Here is a 12,585-nt window from a genome sequence, read left to right on the forward strand (position 1 = left end):
AATATATTGCAATTTTTACTTCATTATAACATCTTTGGTTCAAATTTATTGCATTTTAACTGCGGGCCACTCTATGCATGGCACAGGCAGTATAAAAAAAATCAACACTAAGCGAGCATGCACCTAGACAATATCAAAAATTTTACTTGCATTGTTACAAAAGTTTGCTCGAAATATCCAGCTTTTCGTTCCTGAATATTCAGTGACTCATTGCCGTGAGATTAACCCGCAATCACATAACATCGTGAGCGTGCACTGCACGTATATAGTCAGCGAATGCTGCTTATTCAACCAATCAATGAGATTGATATCGTTTTCTGAGGGTGCCTTTATTTATGACACTTATGGAAAAATCTAGCAGGCGTACCGGGTCAATCTTGACTTCATATGTATGCTGCATCATAAAATCCTAAACCGTGCAATTGAGGTGTTGGCTACTGTTGTATAACTTGTTGGTGGGGTAATATTGGTAGCAAGTATAGAAACCCGTTTTACACTCTGCTCAATATCCATGTAGCAATACTCAGACGCCGAATACGTTATTCGGTCAGGCCAAGACCGTTAAGGCGTAAGCATATATTCCCTGGCCAGTCCTCGTCGAAATTGTTGGCAAAGCGACGGAAGATATTGATTTTATGGGATTATTATATCATTTGATTGCCTCAGTTGATACATTTTCCGACGTTTAAAACGTCAATATGTACTTCAGCACTGTGCCATTATGTGGCCCGAGTCGTCGCTAGTAGGTATCGTGTACGTACATGTACAATACATTAATATAGGCAATCACTTAATTGAAATAAAGGGATGAAATTAGGAATATGACGTCACGTGACGTCATGAGGTTCACGTTCGCGTTCACACAGAACCTTTCAAAAAGGTTCGCGTTCACACGAACCTGAACCTTTCAGAGGTTCACACCATCCCTAAATTGCATACCTACACTACACACGATATGAGCATATGCCTACGCGGTTCCACCAATGCATTGGACACGACCATGGTGCAGATCAAATGACTCGCGGCGTTTGAGTTACGTCATTCACTCCACTTGACCGAAGGCAAGTTACGGCAACATTTAGACATACTCGCCGAGATCGAAATTTGATAGAGCTAGTGATCATCGTAAGCTGCCGCGGTACTGATTACGAAAATATAAATTTTATTCTACTCATTCCCTGAAGCTCCCAAAACTTAGCCTTGAATTTAAACATTGTTACGGTGCTGGACATTGTGACGCGATAATGCCGTCTGGAAAAACTATATGCCTAAGCTCAGGAGCAAATAACTAAAAGGTTGATATTTGAACTTAATGAATGATAATTATCTATTATTATCGAATACACGACGCAAAGCCTAATACTCGATTCTTAATCTTATCACTTATAGCTACTCGATTTTACGTTTAAGGAATCATGATGCAGTAGATAGGCCTGGTGTTGTTTGTAGTATCCATGGTGTTTGTCGACTACTATGGCCATTTAGACAAGGCCCATGTTCATCATTTTAATTCTATATCTGCCGACTTGTAGCACGGCCCGCTAAGAGCATAGCTAGATAAGCCTCCAACACTTACGTAGGAATTCTGGAGTCGACCTCGGTCGGACTCGAACCCGTAACCCGTTGGTGTTGCAGCTGTGGATTATACCATTATACCACTAAGATATACCTCCTTAAAATTGACCATTGTCGATTGACGTCGTAACGTCATGAATAGCGATCAAACAAATAATAGCAGTCCGATTTGAATCCGACTATGGGCCTGACATTTTACATCGTTGATAATGCGAGCGATTATTCAACTCGAATTAAACCCGAGTGATTTCCGAAGTCCAGGTCTAGCCAAACTTAGAGGTCTGGTTAGGTCATATTAGAACGCTGTCAGCCCGAGAAGCATCCTAAAACTGCATACTGTCATTGAGACGCCACAACAAAAATCCAACATTACGAACTGACTGTCTGCAAAAACTCGATGCTGGAGAGACTCGATCGTCCAGCACTACAGCAGCCTCCCTTGAAATAGGAGAGAAAACAGAGTTTATAGTTTGGACAAGCTTTTTTTCGCCTTGTCTTCGATAAAGAATGTAGTATTATTGCAATAGGAGACATCATTTAGGGGCGTGCGTCAAACTTCGCATTTCCTGTTTATCCAGATATTGAGATAACTGTCAGAATAGACCGGTGAAAGACGTGCGTCGAAATCAACTTTTATATAAAAATTTCGTAGGATATCGAAGAAGCTTCCGTGACTTTTGAATCTCTGACTATTCATTACAAGGATCTGTCATCATGTGAAGATTTTTATGAACACCGTTAGCGTATGTTATTTCTATCACCAGTGATTTAGTACAGTGAGTAATAAACTGGGGTCCGCGAGACAATTTTTTGGGCCGCGAAGCAACTTCTAAAAATTCACCCAATCGAGAAATTTTAGGAATTTTAGTTTTCTTGAATATAAAAATCTACAGGCAACGTATTGTCGTAACCAAACTCGAAGGGGGCCTAAAATTATTTCATGATGTGACCTGAAGTGGAAAATTCGGCGCATAGTTATTTAATTTGAAATTCTAGATAAGCTTTACGTGATTTAGTTTCACTAAATATCTCGATTTTATTGTTTGTATACGCACTCACACACCATTTACCCGTGACATTGACGCCATAAAATTTAACGTGTTGTTTGGTGTTTCTTGAAAGGGACGGTAAATCATTAAAAATATGGCCAAGGGACCGGTTCGTGAATTTACTTGGGAACCTGTGATTGGAAGTTTATTACACTTCTATCGGGTTGCTATGAGATTCCTCTGTACGCTGGAGGCATAGTTGTCAGTAGACTGGACGACGTAGAATGATTAAACAATACGCTCGGTCTAAATCATATGTACGTAGTGGACGTGATTCCCTGTTATGTGGCGGGTTTCACTGTACAGTAGGGTTGTCCAAAATTTAAAAAATATTAAAATTGCTCCGTGTTAGTGTCCCATTGGATATGATATGTGAAATTTGTTATTGATCCCGCAGAAAAGAGGTGTAAAGAAAAGCACGGACTATGCTCTATAGCAGTGGTTCCCAAAGTGGGCGCCAGCGCCCCCCTGGGGGCGTTCGCGAGCGTGAAGGGGGCGCTGACCATGAAATGGGCGATTGGGGGGCGCTGGCTAGAAAATTGGGCGGTACGGGGGCGCTGAGAGCAAATGCGGGTGGTGTAGGTTTAGAGGGAAACTGTCGCGTATAGTGTTGAAACGATTGATTAATAAAGCAGTTAGATCCGCAGTAAAAATGCATAATAGATTCGGTAGGGGCAATTTCGGTCGCCCGTCTATTTATTCAGCTGTACCGGAAAAGTCCATTGTTACTTGATAATGGTATTCCTGCTCGTCAATGGACTAATTTAGCAGCTGGCAGCATTCCCCAAAAGCGTAGTTCATTGTGTGCTGCTGAGATAACTACGAAGTAAATTTGAGCAGGTATTGCTCACTGCAACATGTGATGGCTTTTTAAGAGAAGTTGTCTTGCGTGATTTTATGATATGTTTCAAACGATCGTGGATTTTCCACAGCGCCGTCACCGTGGCCTTCGAAACTGCGTTCTGGTTGCGAGAAACGACATCACTCCTACTGGACGGTCGTATTTCTCAAAATTTAAGGGTAGAATATATCCGTTCTTAGTAATGATGAAACCTGATAAAGGTGATCGCTGATCATGGCACTGTCCGTATTCGGTGACAAGTCAGTGATATTTCACCGGAATTTTAAGACACGTGAACTGTTCCAATTCTCAAGCTTGCTTTCAGCTACCGGTCTAGCTCGAATAATCATGGAGAAACATGAATCAATCATCTCACAAAATTGCACGAGGATGGGGGTTGGTGATTGGTTCCAGGATATATTCCAATTAGAAATTCCTCACCAGATAATCAATCCATTCTGAGAAATTTCCAGGCATGAAATGTTTGAGCAGCTGATTAAATTGTAGTTAGGGTTACCATACGTCCTCTTTTAAGAGGATTTGTCCTCTTTTTGACTTTTTTTGAAAGTGTCCTCGGAGGACGCTTAAATGTCTACTTTTTTGAATATTTTGGTTAAATGTACGTGGAAATTGGACTGAGATATAGGAAATCAGCGCTCGAGTAACGGTCTGGCGGGTTTTTCGTGACCTGAGCTGTATAATGACCTTTTTTTAGTCAACCAACCACAAAATGGGGAAAAATTTATTATTTTTTCTAGATTTTACTCCAGTATTGTAAGTCTGAAAATTTTGAAAAAGAGTCCTCTTTTCAGATTCCCAAAATATAGTAACCCTAATTGTAGTGTAGAACAATTTTGACTACAACGAAAAGTTCAATGTCTCCAATCAATCGTTCTGATATTCTTCCTATCAAAACTTAAACCCAATATGACGAGAATTATGATAATGATACACCAGCTTCATCCGTCTCATTATAAGCTGTATGAAATGCAGAACAATTTCGTTTCATGATTAGGCGTGGTGGGGGGTGTCGGGGGGGCGGTGGCACTTTATTCGTTGTCCAGGGGGGCGGTAGCTCAAAAAAGTTTGGGAGACACTGCTCTATAGTATCCAGCATAGTTCGGATATCATCTCCGGCATAGTCTATGCTTACCTTACATTTCTTTTCTGCAGCATCATTCAGGACTTTGACAACACTTACAAGTGAATTCAATTTGCTGTAAGTATAACTGCTAAGCATAATCGGCTGATTCAGTCGATCCCTAGAGCTTTCAAAACTTGAACTATATACTACAGCTTGGGTTCAATAAGATCACACAAAGTATAGTGTCATAGTCAAGCTTTATATTTGCATTAACTGATGATGGATCCCTTCTGAAACGGGGAATTCGTTCACCACATGCATAAGTGCCTTTGCTCCATCTCGATGAAGACATGGCCACAGCCGTTTCATTCACAATAAAGCAGTCATGATGTGGAAGTTCTTGTGAAGCGCCTGTTGTTTGTTCATCATATATTTCATACCTCAACGTGTCCTGAATTATTCTTTAATCATCATCATCCACCAACCTACGAACAATGCGCTTTCAGAATCCACGTCGGTAGCAGACTCCTTGAACACCTAATCAGCAAGCTGCTGCTGTCGTGATCATTTAAGCATAGTCAGTTAGCCAATCAAGAGCCTAAATTAGGTGATTACTAGTCTTCTCGTCGTTCTATGGTCGGTGGCACGCCCATCCTTGGCAGCTACTTTCAAACGCTCTGGTCGAAGCATTAACGGTTCTCCTGTGAGCTTCTTTCAGGCTCATTTATTTTAATCAATAATCTATAGAATTAAACACTATCAGGGAGCATTTTTAATCTTTTCCAAATTTTGGACAAGCCGGCGGTACAGTGTAACCGTACACTCTCTGATTCGAGTTTGATCCGCCATTAAGTGTATTTCTGGGATCTCAAAGAGACAACTTTAGGTTCTATAGCTCTTTATGAAATCAATAGTCATCTCTAGAACCTTCTGGCGTGCAATTTTACAATTTAACATATTCAGCCGCAGGCGCAGCTGAAATGCACGGTCACCAATTGCCTGGAAAAATGAACTAGGAGAGCCCTTCTTCTGACAAGCTAATGCTTAGATAATCTTACCACAACTTCAATTCTTCGCATGTGCTCCGGTAAATAAATAGTGCTTAACTATACTTTCAATACAGACATAGTCAGTTTGAACACCGGCATTGGTCTTAATGAATCAGTGGCGCATGTGGATTGGAACCTACATATAAGTGACGCAGGCTATATCCGATGGGCACTGCTCCGTGCCGTAGAGCAGAGTTGTGTTGGTTACCTTGAATGTGTCTTGAATGGTGTTGGATGTCTAGGTTGTTCCAAATGTTGAGGAATATAATTGTATATATGGCTATGCTCATATGTGCGCTTGTGCATCCGTTGCAATGAATCATTGAATAGACCGAGTTTGAAAATTATGACATCCTCGAAGGAGGGTTGAGGCTATTCCATGTCGTACGACTTTAGGGTTGAAATTTCCTTGACTACGTTTGTCAGCGTGACAAGACAATCATGAACTCTAATCTCTGCCTGTTTCGACAATCATGCCGTCACGTGTCTCGCTGGGTGGCGGCATCGTACTATTTTCTAAATGGCTAAATGGCTAAATGGGCATTTCGACGAATCAGAACCATTGATTTTCCTCACTATGTTTCTCATCTAAACTGCCACATATTGGAAAGGACGTAGTTTAGTTTTGTTCCTGATGTTTTTTGCGGCATATACACCGACTCATGATATATACACACGATCTGTGCATATGCATACCATGAAAGCATGATGGGCATATGCTGCTGGACAAGGAAGGTACAGATATAGCCTATTACTGCTTTCCAAGTCTTGCACCCTCCCGCCATGCTATCCCAGTAGGGCATAAGCACCAAGCAGGGAAGTCATAGATACCAGTGTTACTACTCAGGTCTTCGGTCTCACCCGGCCGGGGATCCAACCCACGACCTACCCATCAAAAAGCCAGACGCTTCACCATTACGCTGTCTTGTCGGTCATATTCTAGTGCAGAGGTCTCAAACACGCGACCCGCGAGTCCATTTTGTTCGGCCCGCACCGACATTTTGGATTTATAAGTAATCGATATTATTTAGCCGCACATATTTCTTGGAGATTTGAGAGCTTTGAAATTCACTCCATAACTGCCTAAAAACCCTAAACTACTTGTCACACTTCAATATTGAACCACTTGGAAAGGCTACCGTGCAGTGGCTGACCAGTTATTATGTGACATTACGTGTTCATGATGATAAAACATGACCTGTTGATGATTGGGTGCCTTTATTTTGTACATGCAAGCTAATGAAAGGCTAATGCAGCTAATTAAGCTATTGAAAAGCTATTTAAGCTAATGAAAAGCTAATTGAGCTAATGAAAAAGTAAGCTAATGAAAAGTAAGCTAATGAAAAGCTAACGAAGCTAATGAAAAGCTAATTAAGCTAATGAAAAAGTAAGCTAATGAAAAGTAAGCTAATGAAGCTAGTGAAATGCTAATTAAGCTAATGAAAAAGTAAGGTAATGAAAAGTAAGCTAATGAAATCCAATGAAGCTAATGAAAAGCTAATAACTATGCTGTAGCACGGGGCCCTTTCGACCCGCCTGGCGGGAGCAGACCTTTTAACGTGGCCCTTGCATTTCAAAGGGGAGTTTGGACTTTGAAATTTTTCGAGCTCGCCTATACTTTAACGTGGGCGACATAACTACCGCAACTTTGCCGCGCGTCGCCTACCCCAAAACACGCGGCCTTATGGCAAACCGCCTATACTTGCTCGGATCGGTCCCAGATTTCATGTAAGCCTAGTCTCGATTCAGGATTTTCGATTTTCTGCTATCGGCCGAAGCAGCGCACGCTGTAAAACGCGACGGTACCTCTTTTGTCTCGATCTGACCACGGGGAGGGAAGAGGGAAATTATGGCCCGAAAACCAAAGTTCGGAATGTAACTTTTTTTCGATTTCGTCCCCATGTTAAAAGATAGGGAAGTTAGACTTGGCCGTTTTTTCGAAATAAATAATTTTTTTAATTTTTTTTCGATTCCTTCTTTTCGGGTATCGTTCGACGCCGCTCACGGCGTAGAACGCGACGACACCCTCGGCGTGGCTCTAGGAGGTTGCAGATAGATTTTATATTTTTATCCTCGTTCTGTTATCAGGAGCTCGAATTGACTATCCGCTTAGCTCTACGACGCACAGGAGCCGAGCATGTACAAAATAAAGGCACCCTTGATGATTTGTGACTAAAAATTGTGATTTCGACGTATCCGCGATCTTTCGTGGAAATACTTGTACTCGGACTAACTACGGGGTGTAATAACATGAAAATGCCTTGAGTTGAGATGGTTCAAACGTCAAAGTTAGAGAAGGACTTGGGACTCGGAACGCCGTGGGTCGGTAAAGCCATGGACGCAACGAACTATCAACCTGTCATCATGAATACTAATATATAAGAAAGCCGTAGCTGGCGTTGCGTAGCGCATAGCGGATTTCGTTGTCTAAGCAAGTCGGGATGGCAACCATTGGCATTATATTGCCACCTTGATATATAGTTCGTTACATCTTGACTACATCTTGGATCTCTATCCATGTTATTATCGACAATTACATGAGGCGATTAACAAAGTCGTACGTTCAACAGCTGTAACACCAATGGATTGTTAGGCGATTTGACAATTCGTTACTACATGACACAATAATTTTATGTTATTATTTATCTGCTATCCGCTAGCTTCAAAATTGTAACGCGACAGCTTTCGCGATGTCATGATGCATTTGTCACCTTGCATTGTGTTTGTGTCTGAATATTTTGTCAGGTTATGCCAAGTATACAACAACAATTTTATTCAAATATTGAAAAATGTGATTTTCTCGTGTCAGGCGTGAATATTACGATAGTGCATCACATTTTCACGATGTGTGTGGAATGTCAGCAGTCTGCAAGGTCACGTCAGATTAGGCATACTTGAAAATACATTGAATACCCCTATTATTGATGCTGCGTCCCGCGGCGTCATCAAAAACTAGGAAATGGGCCGGCGAGCATATTTGATTTTGGGACCTCTGTTCCAGTTTCTGGTCCGAGAACGTGTGCCAGATTCCAGCAGTGTTGGGATGACTCGAGTCATGACTTGACTCGAGTCAGACTCGAGTCAACTTTTTCGTATGACTTGACTTGACTCGAGTCACTTCGGAAAAATGACTTGACTTGACTTGACTCGGAGGTTCAAAAATGTGCATTGACTCGTGACTCGGAGCAAAATTTACGAGTCAATTTCAAGTCATCAAGTAAACGGTGTCGAATAAATCACTGTATTTTGTGTATGTTCGGATTGTTCGAGATACGCCGGTGCTGTTTGTGAGAGCAACCAGTCATTCACTGAATATACGTTCCTCCATTATTATATCACAAATAAATTGACCTCAAACTAATTGATCACAGCTTACGTTGTCGAAGTAGTAGTAAAAGATTAATCTAAATAGCAATATGTCTCTGTTTCTTAGACGGCTCAATGCTTACGTTGCGCAGTGCTCACATTTACCAAGCCTCGTGTATGATTTAAATCAAACAAATATAGGTTGCGCGTTTATATTCTTACGGATGTGTAGATGGTTAGTGTAGGCTATTGTACCATATCAATTTGTTTCAACTACTGGAAGCTTCGTATTAGGTCCTCTATTTTGGCTGATAATAACTGACTTTAGCATGTAGCTATACGGTTACTCACGTATTTTAATAGCGGTTCTACGTGTGCGTGAGGCATACAACGTCTTTTTGCATGTATATTTGACTTGATATACGTTATTTGATACAAGATAAATGACCAATTAATCTGTCTTTCTCACAGCTAGCAAAATTTAATGACTTTGAATCATCACTCATACTTCGAAAATTCAATTTGACTTGAGTTGTGACTTGACTCGTGACTTGACTTGACTTGGCTCGACTTGACTCGAGTCACCTCCAAAAACCGAGTGACTTGACTTGACTCGAGTCACCTTTGAAAATCGACTGACTTGACTTGACTCGAGTCAAAATCTGCAATGACTCGAGATGACTCGTGACTCGAAGGTAGTGACTTGATCCCAACACTGGATTCCAGCATGTGGATTGCATATAAGGTCAAGGTGCAGGTTGAAATTAGTGTCGCATTATGACGTCACATGTTCAAACTGGGCACCAACGGGGTTTTGAACAAATGCATTTTCGATATTGCAGCAAACAATACACTCATATTGTTAAATTTATTCCACTGGAAGCTTTTCGACTGGCTCTCTTCAGCAGTGAACGCCAGTAAATGAGGTTAATCAAGTTCGAAATATAGGAAGAATTTTGTCGTTGTGACGTAATAATGACAAGTACACAAGTCGCGAACGGCAGTAAACAGCACACGGTTACGGTACAGCACACACAAAATCAGCTGTAAAACAGCCGAATGACAAAACAACACTAATGGAAGATTCCCAGCGTGTAGAGATGTTCCTTCTGGCGGCAGAGGATCGGCTTTTGCAGCTTTATAATGGTTGATTCAAGGATCTTTAAATGAAAAAGAGAACGACCACGAGCAACTATGGAAAACTGATTGATATTGTAATGTTTTGCACACTCTGGGTGTTTCAATAGGTGCTGTCCGATGGCAGAATTACATGCTGTTACTTGGTCATAATCACGCATGGTAACTAGGGACTGTGATGATGAAGCAGACATGTCATCACCCTGCGAATTCCTAATTTGGCGTGGGACATGTTGACGAATTCTTTGTTGCAAGCGTTGAGATGTGCGAACCACATACCGACTGTCACATCGGCACGTATGTTGGTAAATTATGTTACTCTGATCAATCGCAGGAGGCACATCCTTACGTGTTGCTGGTAGCAAAGACTTCGTAGTAAATATGACACGGGGTTCCACTTGTGGGAAACAATGACTCACGGAGGACTTAATCGATTTTTCAAACCTGTTGCAAGCTGTGCCTATCCACGGGAGATGCAAATAAACTGGGCACCTTCTCGGTCCAAACGGCTTATCTTTGTGGAAATCTTGTATTTTACGGTCAATACTTACTTTCACAATACGCTCAGGATATCCATTGGCAAGGAAAATGGATTTGATAGTATTTATTTCACAATCCAGTTTGTCATTACTGCAAATCATCAGGGCCCTGTGTACCAGGGTTCTTATCAAATTGATTTTACGTTTCACAGGGCAAAACGAATCCCATGAAAGATACTGACCACTGAATGTAGTCTTACGGTAGACAGATGCAACAAAATTATTGTTCATCTTCTCAACAAAGACATCCAAAAAAGGTATCGAATTGTTATTCTCTTTTTCAACAGTAAACTTCAGAGAAGGGTGAAGGTTATTTAATTTGGCCAGAAACAAATCACATTGAGCTTCATTATTAAACATGACAAAAGTGTCATCAACATAGCAATAGTACATCAATGGCCGATCGGCACTATCCAACAATATCTTTTCATGAAACCCCACAAAGATGTTAGCCAAAATGGAGCTGAGTGGAGAACCCATGGCCAAACCATCTGTCTGTTTGTATATGGTGTTATTAAAACTAAATTCAACACCGCAAGTCGCCATTCGCATAAGTTTTACGAACATGGATTTGGAAAATGGCGGAGATGGAAGCTCACCACCATAAAATGCATTGGCGCAGATCTCTATGGTTTCCTCAATAGGGACATTGGTAAAGAGGCTCGATATATCAAAGAAGCTGAGGTACACCTTGGAGGCATCATGATCTATATTATTGATAATATTAGCAAACATGAACGAGTCCCGAATGCAGTTGTCATCATAGAGCGCACTCACCGGCTTAAGGAATTCCACCATCCACTTCGTGAGTTTGTGGTACGCCGATCCAACCATCGATAATATTGGGCGAAGGGGCACGTCTGGCTTGTGGATTTTCGGGAGACCATACATTCGTGGACGGAATGAACCAGTCGGTCTGACTTCATCATACGTCGCCGATGAAATCTTTCCAGCCCTTTTCAAGGTTTGGAGCGCGCGTTGAATACGCGATTCGATTTTCGCCGTGCTATCATGATCGCAAGCTGGACCGATAGTTTGGAATTTCGTTCGATCGCTGAGAATAGTATTCATCTTGGAAATGTAGTCCGACTTGTTCAAAATAACAACCCCGGATCCTTTATCAGGTTTCGTAATGTGGATGGACGTATTAGTCTTTATTGACCTGATACAACGATAGCAGTCCTTGTTCATCAAAAAATCGCTCTTGTCCATCGGTGTGCCACAGAATCCATGCGCCAAACTACTTAATTTCACTTTAAGAGCAGCAAGTTTAGCCGAGTACTCCTTAGCTTACTACGAAGTCTTTGCTACCAGCAACACGTAAGGATGTGCTTCCTGCGATTGATCAGAGTAACATAATTTACTAATATACGTGCCGATGTGACAGTCGGTATGTGGGTCGCACATCTCAACGCTTGCAACAAAGAATTCGTCAACACGTCCCAGCACGTCAAATTAGGAATTCGCAGGGTGATGACATGTCTGCTTCATCATCACTGTCCCTAGTTATCATGCGTGATTATGACCAAGTAACAGCATGTAATTCTGCCCTCGGACAGCACCTATTGAAACACCCAGAGTGTGCAAAACATTACAATATCAATCAGTTTTCCATAGTTGCTCGTGGTCGTTCTCTTTTTCATTTAAATGTCCTTGAATCAACGATTATAAAGCTGCAAAAGCCGACCCTCTGCCGCCAGAAGGAACATCTCTACACGCTGGGAATCTTCCATTAGTGTTGTTTTGTCATTCGGCTGTTTTACAGCTGATTTTGTGTGTGCTGTACCGTAATCGTGCGCTGATTACTGCCGTTCGCGACTTGTGTATACTTGTCATTATTACGTCACAATGACAAAATTCTTCCTATATTTCGAACTTGTTAACCTCATTTACTGGCGTTCACTGCTGAAGAGAGCCAGTCGAAAAGCTTCCAGTGCATGGAATAAATTTAACAATATGAGCGTATTGTTTGCTGCAATATTGAAGTTCTGTACTTCGAAAAGCC

At 41.5% G+C, this 12,585-nt stretch overlaps 2 protein-coding genes across 3 annotated transcripts in view; both read right to left on the bottom strand.

Moving 5' to 3' along the window:
* The window catches only part of LOC145436733 (uncharacterized), a 246,599-nt gene that overhangs the window by 117,517 nt on the left and 116,497 nt on the right, over positions 1 to 12,585 (bottom strand). The gene's annotated exons all lie outside the window — the stretch shown is intronic.
* LOC145436675 (uncharacterized) overlaps positions 1 to 12,585 on the bottom strand; it is a 339,318-nt gene that overhangs the window by 70,279 nt on the left and 256,454 nt on the right. The gene's annotated exons all lie outside the window — the stretch shown is intronic.

The sequence above is a fragment of the Botryllus schlosseri genome, chromosome 1 (assembly GCF_051294905.1).
Source record: "Botryllus schlosseri isolate E-star chromosome 1, Bs_hap1, whole genome shotgun sequence".
Taxonomy (NCBI): Eukaryota; Metazoa; Chordata; class Ascidiacea; order Stolidobranchia; family Styelidae; genus Botryllus; species Botryllus schlosseri.